The sequence below is a fragment of the Schistocerca piceifrons genome, chromosome 1 (genome assembly GCF_021461385.2).
Source record: "Schistocerca piceifrons isolate TAMUIC-IGC-003096 chromosome 1, iqSchPice1.1, whole genome shotgun sequence".
In the NCBI taxonomy this organism is placed as follows: domain Eukaryota; kingdom Metazoa; phylum Arthropoda; class Insecta; order Orthoptera; family Acrididae; genus Schistocerca; species Schistocerca piceifrons.
Window position 1 is genome coordinate 1,012,793,831 of NC_060138.1, and position 20,694 is coordinate 1,012,814,524.

The 20,694-nt window shown below is 41.4% G+C and overlaps 1 protein-coding gene across 4 annotated transcripts in view; it reads left to right on the plus strand.

Annotated features, from left to right (window-relative positions):
- Positions 1–20,694, plus strand: part of LOC124800364 (parathyroid hormone/parathyroid hormone-related peptide receptor-like) — a 490,636-nt gene that overhangs the window by 374,242 nt on the left and 95,700 nt on the right. The window lies entirely within an intron of this gene.

The following is a 20,694-nucleotide window of genomic DNA, read 5'->3' on the forward strand; positions in this document are numbered from 1 at the left end:
GTGTCTAAGAATGTGTTTGCAAAATAAAAAGTGCATGAATGCAATGATGTGCCATTGTGCTGGATTTTCAAGTACTATGCCAACTGTGAGTGGCAGAAAGGTCAGTATAAGATATGAGCCCTAATTTCTAATATCTTGTCTTCATGGTACTTACACACAGTGTATGTTAGCAGCAGTAGCATCATTTCACAGTCAGCTTCAAATGCAGCTCCTCTAAATTTTCTCAATAGTGTTCCTCAGAAAAAATGTTGCCTTCCATCCAGGGATTCTCATTTAAGTTCCTGAAGCATCTATGTAGCACTTGCTTGTTGTTCAAACCTACTGGTAACAAATCTAGCAGCCTGCCTCGGAACTGCTTTTATGTCTTCCTATAATCTGGCATGTATGGATCCCAAACACTCAAACAGTACTCAAGAATAGTTTGCACTAGCATCCTATATGTGGTCTCTTTCACAGGTGAATCACACTTCCCAAAATTCTCCCAATAAACCAAACTCAACCATTCTTCTTTCCTACCACAATCCTCACATGCTTGTTCCATTTTATATCACTCTGCAGCATTACACTCAGGTATTTACACATTGTGAGTGTGTCAAGCAGGACACTAATAAAGCTGTTGCAAACATTACAGGTTCGTACTTGCCACATCATGTAATGTAGTAGTCAGCTGTGGAACCTAACATCTAATAACAAAGAATTGTGTACATTTAACTGGTAGCTAAAATTAAAAAGTTGATGTAATGTGGAAACTTTATACTACGCCAAAATTATTCCCATAACATAGAGCAGAGTTATTTTCAGTTCTATTTCTATTTGAAGTACCTTGTCGGTTCTAACTGTAGCATTGTCAGCTATGGGTAGCATGGTTATGTATGCTTATGAAAGGTCAAAATTTATATTTTGCTGGTTTTATAGATATTGACTTGGGCAGCAAAATGAAAAGTAATGTCGAGAAACACCTTAAATCACAGACATATACAATTCGCTGTTGTGGGAATCCTGCTACTTCTCAAAATGCTGCTGCTTCTTAACACAACAATCACTTGTTTAAAATTTGAATACAGCAAAAAAAAAGCTCCTTTTGGTATTTAAAAAGCTGTTGACATTTTTGCAGAAGCAAGCTCTCCAGGCTAAAAGTTCCCCAGTCATCATTTTTTTAACCATCAGTTTCAGACCACCATGCATTCAGGCTTTATCTTCATGCACATAACATAACAGGGTTTTTAATTTGGGTATCTAACCTCTTACAAACAAAATTAGATGTGGATTCTGCTGAAAACAAAAGTCATTTTTGCCAAAAATTTTCCAGTCCCTAAACATATTACATGGAATTCAAATCTTGCCCTTGGGATCTTCTGGCACCCATCTCAGCTTGAAACAGCAACTCACCTCCACTAGTTGTCATACGTCCTGTATAGAAATCTTGTAGCTGGGGCACCTCTGGTGCCTCTCCAGGCTTTGTACCACAAGCAGTATCTTACACTGCTTGGCCCTTAAACCAGTCCTGTATGTTGGTTAACACAGACTGGTCACCAACAACTCAAGCCATGTCTTTGGATGGTGGTAAAAGATAAACTTTATTCAATGTAGTCTAGACAGTATTATTATCTCGGATTACAACCACGTGTTAGAGAGACTTGGATAGCAGATAGTTTGTCCATTACTGCAAATTACTGCACCCAAGAGATGATTTAAGGAAGAACTGTTTTAGGCTCCTCCTAGTGTTACTTTGTAATATTTGTATGAAATATCAAATTAATTGCATTCACTGAAATGAAATGAATGGATGATGGAGGTGAAATCAATGAAACTGCTATGATAGAAATAATATCCATGAAAAACATTCTGAAATAGTAAAATTGGAATGAAATATACATGTTGTGACTGATAAAAATTTAGGTTGATTTTTTAGATTACTTATTCATTCCATAGACCCACAAAAGAGGGGATCCTCCTGGGTGTGGAACATGTCAGATAAACACATTACAAAAATGTAATTAGAAAAACTTGAGTTTCATTAATTTTAATGATCCTCAGTCAATAAACAGTAAAATTATGTACATGAATTAAAATTAAACTTGTAATGTTTACAGGTTTAATACTTACATCTGCTTTCATTAAATCCTTCATTCACACAGTAGCTAGTAACTTGACTATTACAACCAAGTATTGTCAAAAATTAAAGTAAATTATTCATTTCAATGATCCTCAGTTAATAACAGTCAAATTATGTACAAGATTTAAAATTAAACTTCCACTATTTACAGACTTAAGACTTACATCTGCTTTCCATACAACCATCATTCACACAGTAGGTAGTTACTTGGCTGTTACAACCAAGTATTGTCAAAAATTAAAGTATAATAAATTTTCATTAAAATGGTGTACTGCACTTGTTGAGAAATTCATAGATGGAATAGAAGGAATTTGCCACCAAAAATTCTTTTAAATTATGTTTAAATTGTGCCTTGTCTGAAACTAAACTGTTAATGGTTGCTGGTAACTTATTGAAAATATGTGTTGCTGAATACTGCACTCCTCTCTGGGCAAGAGTAAGTGATTTTAAATCTTTATGTATATTGTTCTTATTCCTAGTATTAATACCGTGTACTAAGCAGTTATTTGGAAATAGAGTTGTATTATTTACAACAAACTTCATTAAGGAATAAATATACTGAGAAGCTGTGGTTAGTATGTGTTGTGACAGTGCCACGACATTTAAGAGTGCCGCCACATCAGTACGTCAGTACGGCGATAGAGGCACTCTGCAACTTGGCTGAGCGTGGGGGCGCCACCTAGCTACGAACGGCGCCGGCCGCATGTCACGGCACGGCAGTCGAATGACTGATACGGAATTGGTGGCATGTAACCAGCTATTGTTTCTACGTTTGTATATCCACGCAATTTATTAGTGATTAAGGGTTATAACACTTTTTGGCGACGAGGATGGGATATTTTTGTTCCTGCGTTGTGGTTTTGTGTGTTCGTGTCAGGGCAGACATGGAACAGCTTATGCAAGCACTCATTGAACAGCAAACACAGCTGACAGCTGCTATTCAGGCATTGTCGACGTCGCTTACTCATCGTCTGTCTTCCTCTTCTCCGCCTCTATTCCCTCCTTACGACGAGGCCGCTGAAGACTGTGAGGATTATGAGAAGCGTTTGCGGCAACACTTCTTGGCTTTCGGCGTTGTCGACGCTCCTATGTGTAAGTCGTTATTTCTATCTTGGATTTCCCCACGGATCTATCAGCTGCTGTCTCAGTCAGCCCTGCTGCGGGAACCTGCCTCTCTGTCCTTCCAAGAAATGTGTGACTTATTGTCTAACTATTACCAAAAAAAACACCCACGTTGTTGCTGCCCACGTGGCGTTCTACCGGTGTCGTAAACAGCCCCATCAATCTTACTGGGCTTGGGCGGCAGAACTACACGGTCTGAGTAGGAAATGTCATTTTGTCACGGACACTCACCATGAGTCTTATGCTGATTCAATGGTTAGGGATGCTATTCTACGGCTTGCTCCTGATAAAGAAGTTCGGCAACGTGCCTTACAACTGCCAAACCCGTCATTGTCGGAAGTTCTAAGCATCACTCAATCTTTTGAAGTGTCTCATGCTGCTGGTGAGTAAATAGACGCGTGGTGTGATGTAGGCGCTATACAGACCACATTCGACACGGACAATTTGCCTATTTCCCAGGGGACCGACGATGTGGCGGCGGTTCACTCACGTCAACAACGTCGCATTGGGCTGCCACGCTCGCAGCGAAAACAGCAACCACAGAAGCAGGTTCGTTCCGCACTTCCTTCTTGTCCACGTTGTTTTGTACAGCATGACAGGGCCACGTGTCCAAAACGTTGGGCCACGTGTAATTCACGTAGGAAAAAAGGCCACATTGCTTCTGTGTGTCAGTCCCCTAAAGTTCCTGTCGACGAGGACGAGGCATCGGACGTGGATGTTAACTGTGTGCTTTCTCAAACAAATAAGTTGTTTGTTACTGTTCGTGTTCTGGATAAAGACATTCGCATGCAAGTGGACACTGGCTCTGCAGTAACTCTCATTAATTCTCGCACGTATTTGGAGTTGGGTTCCCCTCCCTTGTCTCCAGTTACGTGAAATATGAGAACTTATAATAAACAGAAAATTCCTATTGTTGCCCAGTTTGATGCTTCCACTGCCTACAAGTCTGTTGTTAGGCCACTCACGTTTTATGTGGTGGATCATGCGGGCACGGAAAACCTGTTCGGTTATGATGCTTTCCAGTTGTTCGGGTTCTCCATTGATGATGATGTGCACCTCATATCTGAGGATATTCCGTATCAACAGCTGGATGGATTGCGTTCTGAATTCTGGTCCGTGTTCTCTGCTGGTCTGGGTCGTGCCAAGGATTTTGAAGCCCACATTACTCTTAAACCTACAGCTTGCCCTAAGTTTTTCCGGGCATGCCCTATTCCGGTGGCATTGCGTGCACCTGTCAAAGGTGAGATAGACAGGTTAACAGCTTCAGGGATTCTCCTTCCTGTTACCTCCAGCGAATGGGCATTGCCAATCGTGGTGGTTTCTAAACCAAATGGGAGTCTGCGATTGTGTGGTGATTTTAAAGCCACTGTCAACGCTCAGAGCCTCATCGACACTTATCCTCTTCCCCGTCCTGAGGAGTTATTTACCAAGCTCGCTGCGGGCCAGTTCTTTTCCAAACTTGACTTATCGTAGGCGTACCATCAGTTGCCATTGGATGCATCTTCCAAGGAATTTTTCGTCATCAACACTCCTTGTGGGTTGTATCAGTACCAGCGGTTACCGTTTGGCGTCGCTAGCTCACTGGCCATTTTTCAGCGGTTTTTGGAACAGCTCATGGCTTCCATTCCCGGCTGCATAAACTATCTGGATGACATTGTTGTCACGGGGGCCTCCACTGAGGAGCACCTTCGCAATTTGCGTTCACTGTTTCGGGTTCTGCAATCGGCTGGGTTGAAGTGCAATCTGGACAAGTCACAGTTCTTCCAACCCTCCATCGTGTACCTTGGTTTCCACTTGTCCCGTGAGGGTATACGTCCTCTATGTCAGCATGTTGCAGCCATTACCGCTCTACCCCGGCCGTCTACAGTAAAAGAACTTCAGGCGTTTCTAGGCAAGATTGCTTATTATCACAAATTCATTCCATCCGCGGCGGCGGTAGCTCATCCTCTGCATCAGCTGTTACGCAAAAACGTTCCTTTCTGTTGGTCCAAAGAGTGTGGGCAGGCTTTTGTCCGCCTGAAGGCTCATTTGCAGTGGGCGCCTTGTCTTGCCACATTCTGTCTGGGTCAGCACTTGGTTCTGGCGACTGACACGTCCCAGTATGGCCTAGGGGCTGTTCTCGCCCATCGGTATGAGGATGCCTATGCTTCCAAGACCCTCAACGATGTGCAACGGCATTATTCTCAAATCAAAAAGGAGGTGCTCGCTATCATTTATGCTCTAAAAAAGTTCAGCGTTTTTTTGTATGGTTCTAAGTTTCACCTCATCACCAACCACAAGCCGCTGGTCTCTCTGCTCAGCCCATCGGCGTCGCTTCCGGATAAGGCAGCTCACCGCCTGCAACATTGGGCCTTATACTTGTCTCGTTTTCACTATGAGATTCACTATCGCCCCACGGCCCAGCACGCCAATGCTGACGCGTTGTCGCGTTTGCCAATGGGCCCCGACCCGGTTTTCGATCAAGATGAACTACTCTGTTTCCACATTGTTGACTCAGAATGTCGTGCGGTCGAGGGTTTTCCGCTTACAGGGTCGCAGGTCGTGTCGGCTACTGCGCGGGACCTGGTCCTGCGTCAGGTGATCGGTTTTGTTCAACGGGGCCGGACAGGACCAAGGGCCGGGCATTGGATCCCCTTCACAACTACCATGCCTTGCGCCTTCGTCTGTCTGTTTGTGATGGTGTTGTTCTTCTGGCCACAGATGGCACATCTCCACAGGTCGTGGTGCCAGCCTCTCTTTGCAAAGATGTTCTCAAACTGTTGCATGAAGGTGATTGGGGGATTTCTCGGACTAAGTCCCTGGCCTGCAGGCACGTTTATTGGCCCGGTATTGATTTGGATATCGCCCACATGGTCACTCCTTGTGGTCAGTGTGCTCAACAACTGGCTGCACCCCGTACAATGCCCTCTCTGTGGCCTGACCTGGCACAGCCATGGGAACGGGTGCACGCTGACTTTGCCAGCCCCTTCCTCGGCACTTATTGGCTGCTGTTGATTGACATCTTCTCGAAGTTTCCGTTTGTTGTTCGATGTCCATCGCCCACCACTGCGGTGACGACGCTGGCTTTGTCCAAAATCTTTGCACTAGAAGGTCTTCCATCCACGATCGTCTCAGATAATGGCCCTCAGTTCTCTTTGCAGGCCTTCCGTGATTTTTGTACTGGACACGGGATTCATCATGTTACAGCACTGCCCTTCCATCCGCAATCGAATGAGGAGTTCGAGCACCTTGTCCGCACTTTCAAAAGCCAGATGAAAAAATTCCTTAGTGATTTTTCCACAGATGATGCTCTGTTGCATTTTCTGAGTTCTTATCGCTTCACGCCTCTGGGTGATCGCAGCCCTGCTGAACTCTTACATGGCTGCCAACCGCACACTCTACTGCACCAGCTTCACCCTGTCAGGCCTTGTACTGTGTCCCATCGTGCGGGAAAATACTCGGTGGGTGCCAACGTGAGGGCACGAGGGTATGGATCTCGCCCTAAATGGATTCCAGGGGTGGTCAAGGCTCTTCGCGGCCGCCGGCTTTGTGAAATACATACGGACGATGGCATGGTTGTTCGCCAATATGACCAGATGCGCCCACGAGTGGTGGCTACACTGGTGCCACCACCCCTTCCTTCACCTCCACCAGCCTGAGAAGCCAGTCCTGTCACTGCTGTCGGTCTCCCGTGCGCGTTGCTGCAGCCGACGTCGCTACCGCGTCCGAGTACGCCGGAACCGGCCACAGTCGCGACGCCGCCTTCTCCGGGACCCATCTCGCTGGAGCACACCCCCAGGTCCACGACACCTATGGATGCTGCTCCGGGGTTTTCACCCATCATCTCGTCCAGGGGCACATTCCACGCACGGGCTTCCGTCCTGGACATTTTCGACCGTACTCTCGTGTTTCTCCGCAGGATGTTTTCGGGGCCTCCCAAGAGGCCATGGATGTCTCTGCGCTGTCTGTGTCTCCCAGGAAGTGAGTGCTTTTTTTTTTTCAAGGGGGGAAAAGTGTTGTGACAGTGCCACGACATTTAAGAGTGCCATCACGTCAGTACGCGCAAACGGCGATAGAGGCGCTCCGAAACTCAGCTGAGCGCAGGAGCGCCATCTAGCTACGAACGGTGCCGGCCGTATGTCTTGGCACGGCAGTCGAATGATACACAAGAAAAAGTAGTGAACCTAATATGGAACCTTGGTGAACACCACATGTAATTTCTTCACAGTTAGACAATGTCTGATTGCCTACTGCTGAAGTGTTATGTAATGAACCCTTTGTTTTCTATTAGTAAGATATGACTGAAACCACTTTGCAGCACTACCAGTGATGCCATAATATTTTAATTTACTTAAAAGAATGCTGTTATTCACACAGTCAAAAGCCATTGACAGGTTACAGAATATGCCAGTTGCCTCTAATTTGTTGTCTAATGAATTCAGGACATTTTTGCTGTAAGTGTAAATAACTTTCTCAATATCAGAACCCTTAAGAAACCCAATCTGTGACTTTGACAGTATGCTATTTTCACTAAGGTGCTTAAGTAGACCCTTGAACATAACCTTTTCAAAGATTTTTCAAAAAGCTGGCAAAAGTGAGATCAGTCAGTAATTTGACAATATTTCTTTGTCCCCATTCTTGTGGAGAGGTATAACTTCAGCATATTTACACCAGTCCAGGAATGTTCCTCTGATAACTGACTGATTACGCAACTAACTTAAGATACGACTAAGCTCACATGAACACTCTTTTATTAACTTTGTTGATATGTTATCATAACCACTTGAATGCTTTGATTTCAAGTACTTTATGATGGATTCTATTTCTTTGGGTGATGTAAGTGTCAGTTCTATTTTACTGAGATAACTTGTGTGCACTGGTCTCAGATATTCCATTGCATCATTTACTGAACCTGACAACCTCATGCTATCAGTAACAGAGACAAAATACTTGTTTAAATGGTTTGCAACGCAACATGCTTTTGTTACATCTACATCTACATTTATACTCTGCAAGCCACCCAATGACATGTTTGTATTATCTGCAAATGGGACAAACTGGGCATCTGGTAATGTAACAGATGCCACTGTCATTACCTCCCTTTCCTGTTCCAATTGCATATGGTTCGTGGGAAGAAAGACTGCCGGAAAGCCTCTGTGCACACTTGAATCTCTTTAATTTTACATTTGTGATCTCCTAGGGAGGTATAAGTAGGGGGAAGCAATATATTAGATACCTCACCCAGAAATGCACCCTCTCGAACCTGGACAGCAAGCTACACCATGATGCAGAGCGCCTCTCTTGCAGAGTCTGCCACTTGAGTTTGCTGAACATCTCCAAAACGCTATCACGCTTACCAAATAACCCTGTGATGAAACGCGCTGCTCTTCTTTGGATCTTCTCTATCTCCTCTGTCAACCCGGCTTGGTATTGATCCCACACTGATGAGCAATACTCAAGTATAGGTCGAATGAGTGTTTTGTAAGCCACCTCCTTTGTTGATGGACTACATTTTCTAAGGACTCTCCCAATGAATCTCAACCTGGCACCTGCCTTACCAACAATTAATTTTATATGATCATTCCACTTCAAATTGTTCTGTACGCATACTCCCAGATATTTTACAGAAGTAACTGCTACCAGTGTTTGTTCCTCTATCATATAATCATACAATAAAGGATTCTTATTTCTATGTATTCGCAATACATTACATTTGTCTATATTAAGGGTCAGTTTCATTTATTTTTAGAGCTATTTGTTCCTCCTCATTTCTGCTCCTACCTGTCTCTGACTTAACTATATCCCGTATTTGTTTTCATTTTATTGCCGGATGTATTTATCTTCTTCTCATAATGCAGGTGTTCAGATTTATGGATAACCTTCTTCAGTATTTTGCAGTAATTTTTGTAATGAGCTATAATTCTAGTATCAAAGGTGTCCTACATATGAGATAGAGTTTCCTTTTTGTCTCACATGATATCTTTATCGCTTGTGTGATCCATGGTTTCTTATTAGACTTCTGCTTAATTTGAGTTACCTTCAGGGGAAAACAATTTTCAAATAAGGGGATAACTTTATTAATGAATATTTTGCATTTTCCGTTTGTGTCTTGGATGCTGTAAACATCCATCCAATTAATTTCTTTGAGCAATCTCCTAAATTTTTCAGTTTTTTACTGTTTTATTGGCCTTCTGTACTCAGTTCTGATAGATGTTTTGCCCTGACAATGCCAGACCAGAGTTTGGACACTGACCTTTTTTTTTATAAACAGTCTCTTTGCTGAGAGAAACTTAAAACAGTCATACCAATAATCCTCACTTCTAAAAACAAGATCAAGCCTAATGTGAGAAGTTATGCATCCCATTGTGCAAAATTTTGCAAAGGTAGTTCTAGTTCTCCAGGACATGATATAAGATAGATAACCATGAGACTGGAAAGACAAAATTTGATGTTGGGCTATGCTTTCCTGACTCTGCTACAATTCTGGGATGAAACTGTCATCAGCATTAACAGAGTTCAGAAAAGTCTTCAAGATTCTGTACATGATATAAAATCTCTGTGTAACAAGTACCAAGCGCAAAGAGAGGCATTAGTGGCGAAGTTGCTTCAGGAAGGATCAGATATCTATGAGAAAAGTAAAATTCCATCTTTCATGAATGTTTCAATCTTAGATGCCATTCCCTATTTGGAAATTACTGTTTCATATTCCAAATGTATTGAATTTTTTCAATACATTTTCTCTGACAGTCTCCCACAAGTCCAGTCCCTCATTCATGATGTGGGAGATGGGCAATGGCATGAAGAAAGGGACTGCCTGTAGGGCAGTACAATGGGGACAGTGTGTGCCCTCAGACTGCTACAGTATCTATGAAGGCCCTACAGAGCCCTGAAAAGTGGTGGCCAAGGGGGCTCTGGTGGAGTCAGCAGTGGATAATCCATTTGCTTTCAACACTCAAATGAGGCCTGGATCAAAACCAATACCGAAAGTGACAAAGCCTTTGAGCAGATCTGCCACGTACAATGACCAAAATGGTCATGATGAAAGACACACCAAAAGAAATATACAAGAACTGGGCTATTAATGCAGTATCCTTAGAAACGTATGCAAGAAGTAAAGTGCTGATAAAAGGATGTGGTAATCAGGAAAAGACAAAAGAAGAACTGGTGTCACATTAATAGTAGCTAAAGAACTGGCAAATGAAGTACTTATTGTAGAAAATGTGACTGACACAATAATTAAAGTTAAGATAATGATACAAGAAGATACGCTTGATGTGGTCCGGATGTGTACTCCTCAAATAGGCTGCAAAACAGATGAGAAGGAAGAGTTCGTCTCTAAACTGGACGATGCTTTAACATCTATCAAGACTGTCATTATGGGAGACTTTAATGATAGAATTGCAGATGATAGAAGAGCATATGGAACAGTCATAGGAAGCCACAGAGAAGATCATATAAATGAGGAAGATAAGGTATTACTAGACACATGTCTTAGAAGTGAATGTATAATTGATAATGGATGGCATAAGAAAAGAGATAGTCACATGTGAACCAAATGTGGTAGGAATTTAGAATGTAAATCCACAACAGACTATTTGATAATAACTAAAGAAATCAGAAGAAGCCTGACAGAAGTTGAATCAATCCCAAGCATTAATCTCGATGGAAACCACAGACTACTGGTAGGGATACAGAAGAAAATCAGAAAACTTAAATATGGAGAAAAAGAGAGGCAAAAATCAAGGCCTGGAAACTGAAAGATAGAGAAACCTGAGAGACGGATGGGGAGAAGATTAAGACACAGCTTCCTAAAGATGAGAGGAAGGATGTGAAGGAAGAACAGAGGAATTCCAAACAGGCCCTTGTCAATGCAGCAGAAGAAACTTGTGGAAGGACATGGACAAAAATCAGATACAAAAAACTCCATGGTGTAATGAGAGAAAGAAGTTTTGAAAGTATGGAAAGAATGCATCCAAAAACTATATGAATGATGGGATGAAACAAATGCACATGATGAGATAGAAGGAAATGTAAGAGATATTGCCATTACAGAATAAATAAAAGAGAAGATCTGCAGCTCTTAGATGTAGAGAAAAATGGCAAAGCTCCTGGAGTAGATGACAACACAGTGGAAATGATCAAAGCCACATGAGCTATCAGAATTCACTGACTGTATAGAATAATGAGGATAGTATGGACATGCAGAAGGATTACTTGTGATCAGACAAAGGACAATTATTGTACCAGTCTTTAAGAAGGGTACTAAGTTCCTCTGTGAGAATTGCAGAGGAATAGCTCTACTGTTGCACTGCATGAAGATTTATGAGAAGATAATTTTACAGAGAATCAGGAAAGAGACAGAACCATAATTAAGAGAACCAAAAGGATTCTGACCTGGAAGATGTCATATTTACAGCCAGACAAGTTATAGAAAGGAAATGGTAATTTGGTAAAAGCATCAATTTGCATATATATGTAAGGCTTCTGAACTGTTAGAAGGAAATACTAATGGCCATGTCTAAATAGACTGGAACTGTCAAAAGGAATGCAACTGAGAAACATGTACAAAAAAATTACCAAAAGTAGTATAACAGACAACAACAATCATAATAGTTTATAATGGACTGAGGGATTTGGCAAGGAAGTGTACTCTCACCAGTGATTTTTAATATAGTCATGGACAACATCATAAAAAAAGTTCACCAAGAGTCAACAGCAGATAATATGAAAATCATAGCATATTCAGATGATGTGGTGACTGGGAAGAAAATGAGAAGAAATTTGAACAGCTAAATCCCTGACAGGCAATAATTGAAGAAGCCGGCATGGAAATAAGCTTAACAAAAATTGAAGTAATAAAAATCAGCATAAAAAAATGAAAAAGAAAATCAAGCATGTAAGTTGCAATGGGAAAATTATGAAGGAAGTAGTTGCTTTCAAGCATCTAGGAAGTAAATTAACCAAAAAAGAAAACATCAATGATGAAATTTAGGAGAGAATAGAAAATTGGTCAAAATTTTATTACTGTGTATCAGATATAATTAGAAATTGGAAAAACCTGCCAAAGCAAATATAATGATAATGAAATATTATTATCTTCCAATTTTGAGCTATGGATCAGAATGTTGGAAATGGACAAAGAAAGGTCTGAGCAGAATACAAGCAACAGAGATCCAACTTCCTGGAAGATTAAAACCAAGTGCCAGACCAAGACACAAACTTGGAACCTTTGCCTTTCATGGGCAAGTGCTCAAGCAACTGAGCTACACATGCATGACTCACAACCCTTCCTCACAGCTTTACTTCCTTCAGTACCTCGTCTTCTACCTCCACAATATCCTATCTTCTAGAAGTGCTATTCTTGCAAGGTTTGCAGGAGAGCTTCTGTGAAATTTGGAAGGTAGGAAATGAGATACTAGAAGAAGTAAAGCTATGAGGATGGGTTGTGAGTTGGGCTTGGGTAACTCAGACAGTAGTTCACTTTCCCATGAAAGGCAAAGGTCCTGAGTTTGAGTCTTGGTCTGGCACACCATTTTAATCGGTGAGGAAGTGTCATATCAGCACACACTCCACTGCAGGATAAAAATTTCGTTCAGGAAACAGAGATACACTTTTTACTAATGATCCTGGGTAAGAAGAGAAGAGACAGGATAAGGAACAAAACAACACAAAACACCCTGCAGATCAAATCCCTGAAAGAAACTATGGAGCACTGTAGGCATAAATGGTTTGACCATATTAAAAGAGTGGGACCAGGCAGACTTAGAAGTAGAACAGACGGAATCTGTGCGAAGTCCAACAGGAAGACCATGAACTAGCTAAAGAGCCCGGGTGGAGGAGGATGTGAACTAAGGAGGCCAGCTGTGGAAGGAGATGCTAAAGGATAGACTGTGGGAGAAAAGTGAAGCTTGAAAGTGGCCCTGTGAAAAACCTGTACAAGCAGAAATGTTTCAATAAGAAGAAGAAGGAGGAGGTGGAGGATGATGATGATGACAACAATGATGATGTCAGTGCCAATGACAATCACATCCTCTGAAAGAGTGTCTGCCATCAGACACATCTGAAATCTCTACACTAGCTGCTGCTGGACTGGTGCATGCTCCAAACAGGCAACTGTAAAATTCACTTTTGAGCCAAGAGATGCTTAACCACATACTGTCACACCTCATAGATGTTTTATTTCTTCTCGTATTGACTGCAGCAAAAGTTAACTCATATCCCCAGAATTCTTAAATTTCTATCCGTGGATTCCTCATGCAAATGAAAAATCCAAGTTACAAATGCTGAAACTAAGCCATGATCAAAAACATCCAGTTCATCCAAGAAAAATTACAAAAGTATAATAAAGTTTAATTAATACTGTGACACATCTTTAATTAATGTGCTGTGTGCCTAACCTAAGTCTAACCCATGCAAAGGTGTAAATGATTGTATAAACGGCGGAGCTTATGGAATGTAAATACTTCTCTTGGGGGAGATTGTAGAGAAATACCTCTCATATGTATCAGTCCTCTTGCTTGGTGTATGGGTGAAAGTCTCTAATATTAGCATCAAGCATCAAAGAATGTTCATAATCTACCTAAGTGTGATCTACCATTGTACAAAGGTGAATGTGGACAACATTAAGAGTGATGCATCATAGAATGTCAGCAAAGCCCTACTGACAATCAAATCTTATGTAAGAACTTTGAAACAAATACAAAAAATACATCTGTATAATGATCATAGAATAGCAAACTTTTGAAGCGATGTACAGTAAAATGTAGATGAAAATCACTGCCAAAACTTAGCATAATATTTTTCAGTAATGCATAGAAAATGAAAAGCTTACTAACAATGTTAGAGAAAATTTTAACTGTGAATTTGACCACAATTTATGAAAAATGAGCTGTTTCAGGCTGTTTGTAATAAATACATCATAATTATACTCACAAAAGACAGTAAACACTTCCTAGTAGACTATCAGAAAATGTAATCATAAGTACAAATGTGACATTGTTGACTGGAATACTCTCTTTCAAATTCTAAAGGTGGCAGTGGTAAAATACAGGGAGTGAAAGGCTATTTACAATTTGTACAGAAAGCAGATGGCAGTTATAAGAGTTGAGGGACATGAAAGGGAAGCAGCAGTTGGGAAGGGTGTGAGACTGGGTTGTAGCCTCTCTCCGATGTTATTCAATCTGTATATTGAGCAAGCAGTAAAGGAAACAAAAGAAAAATTCGGAGTAGGTATTAAAATCCATGGAGAAGAAATAAAAACTTTGAGGTTTGCCGATGACATTGTAATTCTGTCAGAGACAGCAAAGAACTTGGAAGTGCAGTTGAATGGAATGGACAGTGTCTTGAACGGAGGATATAAGAAGAACATCAACAAAAGCAAAACAAGGATAATGGAATGTAGTCGAATTAAGTCTGGTGATGCTGAGGGAATTAGATTAGGAAATGAGACACTTAAAGTAGTAAAGGAGTTTTGCTATTTGGGGAGCAAAATAACTGATGATGGTCGAAGTAGAGAGAATATAAAATGTAGACTGGCAATGGCAAGAAAAGCGTTTCTGAAGAAGAGAAATTTGTTAACATCAAGTATAGATTTGAGTGTCAGGAAGTTGTTTCTGAAAATATTTCTGTGGAGTGTAGCCATGTATGGAAGTGAGACATGGACGATAAATAGTTTAGGCAGGAAGAGAATAGAAGCTTTTGAAATGTGGTGCTACAGAAGAATGCTGAAAATTAGATGGGTAGATCACATAACTAATGAGGAGGTATTGAATAGAATTGGGGAGAAGAGGAGTTTGTGGCACAACTTGACAAGAAGAAGGGATCGGTTGGTAGGACATGTTCTGAGGCATCAAGGGATCACAAATTTAGCATTGGAGGGCAGTGTGGAGGGTAAAAATCATAGAGGGAGATTAAGAGATGAATACACTAAGCAGATTCTGAAGGACGTAGGTTGCAGTAAGGACTGGGAGATGAAGAAGCTTGCACAGGATAGAGTAGCACGGAGAGCTGCATCAAACCAGTCTCAGGACTGAAGACCACAACAACAACAACAAGTACAAATGTAATCACAGAAACAGACTCAAGTTTCTTTATGCTGTATCATGCTACTAGTGCATGGAGTCAGTCAGTCATGGATACATACCGGTATCCTCTCCCAAAGCAGGAGGAACTGTCGACAAAAAATTGGGTGGTCAGTAATTTTCTAAAATAGATTTGTCTGAAGCATATCTGCAAGTTCCTCAGGTCAAATATTTTATTCCAAACTACTCTCATCCCTACGTTTAGCTATGTTCCCTCCAGACTAGTACTTAGTTTTGGTGATGATGCCTCATATGACAGCCTCTATGCAGTCCTAGTGCGCTGATATGCTGACACCTCTGAACGATCTGTTGCTTTTGCCTCTAAATCTTTCAATCCAGCCCAGCAGCACTCTCAGGTGGTAAAAAAGGCTCTTGCCATAGTCTGTGCTCTCCAGAAAACTCATGTTGTTTTGTATGATTCCTAGTTTCACCTTATTATTGACCACATACCCCTTGGTTTCCTTGATGAACCTTCACACATCCTTGCCTGACAAGACAGTACACTGCCTACAACACTGGATGCTGTTATTGTCTAATGACAATTATGAAATCCATTTTTGACCTACATCTAAATGTGCCAATGCAGTCACCTTGTCCTGCCTTCCTGTGGGTCCTCATTCTGACTACAATTGTGGAGAATTGCTTTGCTCTTATCTTGATACTGAAACACAGGCCACAGTCATTGTTTTCACAGTTATGAGTTTGTCCATTGCAGCTGCCATTGCCTCCAACTCAGTTCTCTGCCAGGTGGTTCTGTTTGTTCAGCAGGGCTGGCCAGATAAAACACTGGGTTGGGCTATGAAATCCCTTTGCAACTGTTTTTCCTTATGGTATTGCCTTTCTGTTTTTGATGGTATTTTGCTATTGTCCAGGGAAGACCACTCCCAAAGTAGTTATTCCCACTGCATTATGGCACAAGGTCCTATGCCTTCTCCATCAGGGCCATTAGATAGTTTACTCCACTAAACTGTTAGCCTGGAGACATGCTTTTGGTCAGGGATTGGTGGCAACATTGTCTTGGCCTGTGAGCAGTGCGCCCGACATAAGGCAGTTCCAGCGTGCCTCTATCCCACTGTCCGCTCTGTACCAGCCAGGGGAATGCATTCATGTATACTTTGTGGGTCCCTTCTTGAATTCCTATTGGCTATTTCTTGTGAATGCATTTTCCTGGTGTTCTGTGGTCACAATTCATATGCTTTTGAGGGATTTTTCTATTGAGGAGGTGTTGCATTGTACCTTAATTTTTGATAATTTCTAACACCTTTCAACTGTTTTGTTGCTGTCAAGGAATTTGTCATGTTACATCTCCATCATTCCACCCTCAACCAAATGGTGAGCATATGTCCAAGTCCCAAATGAAAAAGTTTGTTGTGGATTCTTTGCTGGATGATGCCCTTCTCCATTTTCTGTGCTCTTATCACTTCACCACTATTGGGGAGCAGATCCCAGCTCAATTGCTTCATGGTCAGCAGCCACTTATGCTCCTTCACATTCTGTGGCCTGTGCCACACCTGTCAGGTTCAACCAGCTGCTTCACACCATGACTGATGGGTGTGGCGTGAAGGTTTGGTAGTCAGCCCAAGTGGATACTGGCCATCAAAGGGGCCATCTTTGAGATGTCTGTATGGCCAATGGGTTGGTGGCATGCTACTTTGATCATTTGCACCCCTGCTCATCACCAGAAGCTACCTCTTCATCTTTGCAGCCCCCATCACTGCAACCCACATCACCTGCTGTGGAGGTGAACCCATCCCATCGGCTGCCTCCTGTACATGCAGCACCCTGGGGTTCCTGCTTCCCGATGCCAGGTGCTGACCAGTCTCCAGACTCATGTCCATTGCTGCAGCCTGCTGTTCCAATTGGGCCGCCTCCACTGGTTCCCTCACTATCATCACCTCAGCCATCATTGCTGGTGGGTCCAGCTCCATCTCCTCCACACTGGGTCCTACCTGCGGATGACAATGCAAACATGGCAATGGCATCCTCCTCCTTGGTGCTGTCATCAACACAATGTCCCACTCCCCACCATGGAAACCATATTCCTGCCATACTTTATCTGACAGATATGTCTCTCATTGGATCAGCAGCTTCTCCTCTCTCATCTGGGTGCCTTCTTTGCATGAAGGAGAGGTGTGCTGTACCCTGCTATTATAGTTCAATTCTTTTATCTTGGCGGCTTGCGCATGCCCGCCCAGACGCAGGAGATTGCTGTGTTGCCAGTTGCACACGACGCACGCGCCAATAGAAGCAGCGCCATAGTATAGCATAGTTCGCAAGCTTACATTTAGGGGGGAGCGCAGTTCATGAAGTAAAGCCAGCACGGCTGCATTAACCCTTTCGCTGCTACAAAGACATGCTCCCTGCATTCCGCGCTGTGCGCGATTTTGTCACTGCACTGCTCGCCTGTGCAGACACATCGTGTTCCGACTGCTTTGACACCCTTATCAATCAATTTCACAAAAACTATTTGGCCCAAAAATTTGATTTTTACACGTCTTCTTGACTGATACCTTCCCCCCATAAAGGACTTAATTTTGTTCCGATGTTCAACGCAGTTATTATGCAGCATTAAATATAGTAAGCCATTGCACGAAATTTTGAAGAGTTTGCAGAGGTAAAAGTCCATAGAGTATACTTTCCATATGGTCGATTTTAGTTGCCACAATGTTGAGAATGAAATGTGGACAAGATACCTAAATTTCATATAAAATTTACTGTATAACAATGGCTCATTTAAGTACCACATAGGTGTCGTATGTAATATTGAGAAATATTCCGTCTTTTGCGACTGTAACAAAAGTTTTATTTACACTGAGCACGTTTGGCTTTATTTTAAAGCACTTCAATCAATCAAAAGGAAGTAGACAAAATACATTAAACAAAACTGTGGACTTACAAAAACATTAGGACTTGAATATACCGTCTACCAGTGAAGTGCTCTGAGCTATGTCAAATATAATTTTTGTGTGTGGTGCACACAAATATCATTTATTTGCTAAAACACTGATCTGCCAACACAAACATTGAATATTGTGTTACCGCAGCACAAAACTACGAAAGGTGACTTGGCAATGGAGGGGACAAAATACTGTCCACTGAAGATGCTTCAAAAGAGAGAAACACGTCTGGTCTAAATAAGTCCCTTATTACAGTTGCAGAAGAGGAATATATTTCAGTACCATTGATAAAACTGTGACTGTGGAACAAAAACAAGAAAGAGAACATGAATACCATTGTGTATGTGCCATACATTTCCTTGATTGAAGTGCTTTAAAATAAAGCCAAACGCGTCCGGTGTAAAAAATACTTTTATTACAGTCGTGAAAGACGGAATATTTCTCAGTATTACATACGACACCTATGTCGTACTTAAATTAAATGAGATATTGTTATACAGTAAATTTTATATGAAATTTAGGTATCTTGTCCACATTTCATTCTCAACATTGTGGCAACTAAAATTGACCATACGGAAAGTATACGCTATGGACTTCTACCTCTGCAAACTCTTCAAAATTTCATGCAATGGTTTACTAGATTTAATGCTGCATAATAACTGCGTTGAACATCGAAACAAAATTAAGTCATTTATGGAGGGAAAGTATCAGTCAAGAAGGCGTGTAAAAATCAAATTTTTGGGCCAAATAGTTTTTGTGAAATCGAATGATAAGTGTGTCAAAGCAGTGGGAACACCATGCATCTGCACAGGTGAGCAGGGCAGTGATGACAAAATCGTGCACAGCGCGGAATGCGGTGAGCACGTGTCTGCAGCAGCGAAAGGGTTAATGAAGAGACAAAGCACTAGAAATTTCAAAAAATTGCATTCAAATGAATATAATTCGTGAAGTAAGGCACTTCGATATTGTTTTTAAATAATGAAAATATTAAGCACCACACAAGGTTTGAACTCATAACGTTTCACGTAGCAGCCCAACACCTTTACTGTTACGCTAACGAACCTCATCTGCCTACATAACACCATGAGCACTATAACATGCAAAATACTGACAAACACTGTTGGTATGACTGTGAATTACTCACGCTTCGTCGAAGTACAACAGGAAATAAACAATTACCGCTGTTCTTTATTGCGAAAAAGCGGTTCATGAGAGTGATAAAAACACCTTTCCTTGCTATCGCCTGAATTAGGAGTCTTATTGCTTGTTTGGTTTAATTAATTAATAGAATATGAAGCAATTTCTATAAAAGAATGTCTGCTATCAAGACATTGCTTTTGTTCTATTACTTTATTTATGACTGAATGTTTCTAAAACTGAAGACACTCGTCCATGCTCTGCACTGTAGTCGAGATGTGGCAACATCGTTCTCTGTTCATTGGCTGACTGTGTTTTGTGACGTCAGATGCGCAGAACGAACCTAAACTCGGACGCCAACATAAATGATGTGCACTTTAGTATGTGTGTGTTTGAGTATGCCAAGTGTAGTGTGGCCATGTGTGTGTACTTAAATCAACTGCCAACTGTTTCAGCATTAGCCGAGCACTAAGGCCACCTGTAGGAAGCATGCACATGGCATGGTCTCCCCACACTATCCACCAGTGACTAGTGTCTATATATGCAAGGAGCTGCATTGACTCACACTCACTATGTTGTTTTATTTTGTAGCACTCACATCAATTGTTTTGTGTATCGCTTATGCTGCACCTTCTGTATAACTCTTTTGTCTTGTTACATGTGAGGCCAATTTCTGTTACTATTCAGAGGTTTATGAATAAAGCCATATTTGTGTTACTTCACTCAGTGTTGTATTTTATGTGGTTACTGCACGTTAAGATTAAATGTATGAAAACAGAAAAATTTGCAAACTTTTCTAAACATATTTAAAATATATCTATTGAACAATATTAATATACACATCTTAAAGTTATCACTTACTTGAAGAACATGTCCACATGAACCAGGTAAAGAACCTCACAAAAGTAATAAAAGCATAAAATATATTTTATGGATTCATCTTTAGACAGAGCACTTGCTTAAAGTGCTGAGAAAATGCTAGTCAGACAGAACTCTGCTGTTAGTGAATCACAACTATTTCAAAAGTTTTGTACTGAGATGTCACACATGTATCATTGTCAAAACTTGTGGCTTGTTGTGGGTAAGAAGGCATGAAACATTAGGGAAGTGGGGTAGCACTGCATTCTGTATCCATGCTCGATGAACAGAAGGGGTGTGGCAGCATCCTTGAACTACACTCCAGCAACGATGTAGTGTAATGAGCATGAACTGCTTCATGCAAGCCACACATCCAAGGTGTGCAAATTTACCTTGTATTCGTTCTGCTGAAACATAACTTTTTTAAGGTTTCTTGCTATCAAAGTTACATCAGCTATTATATGTACAAGCATAAAGAAACTATTCTATCAGCTAATATGACATT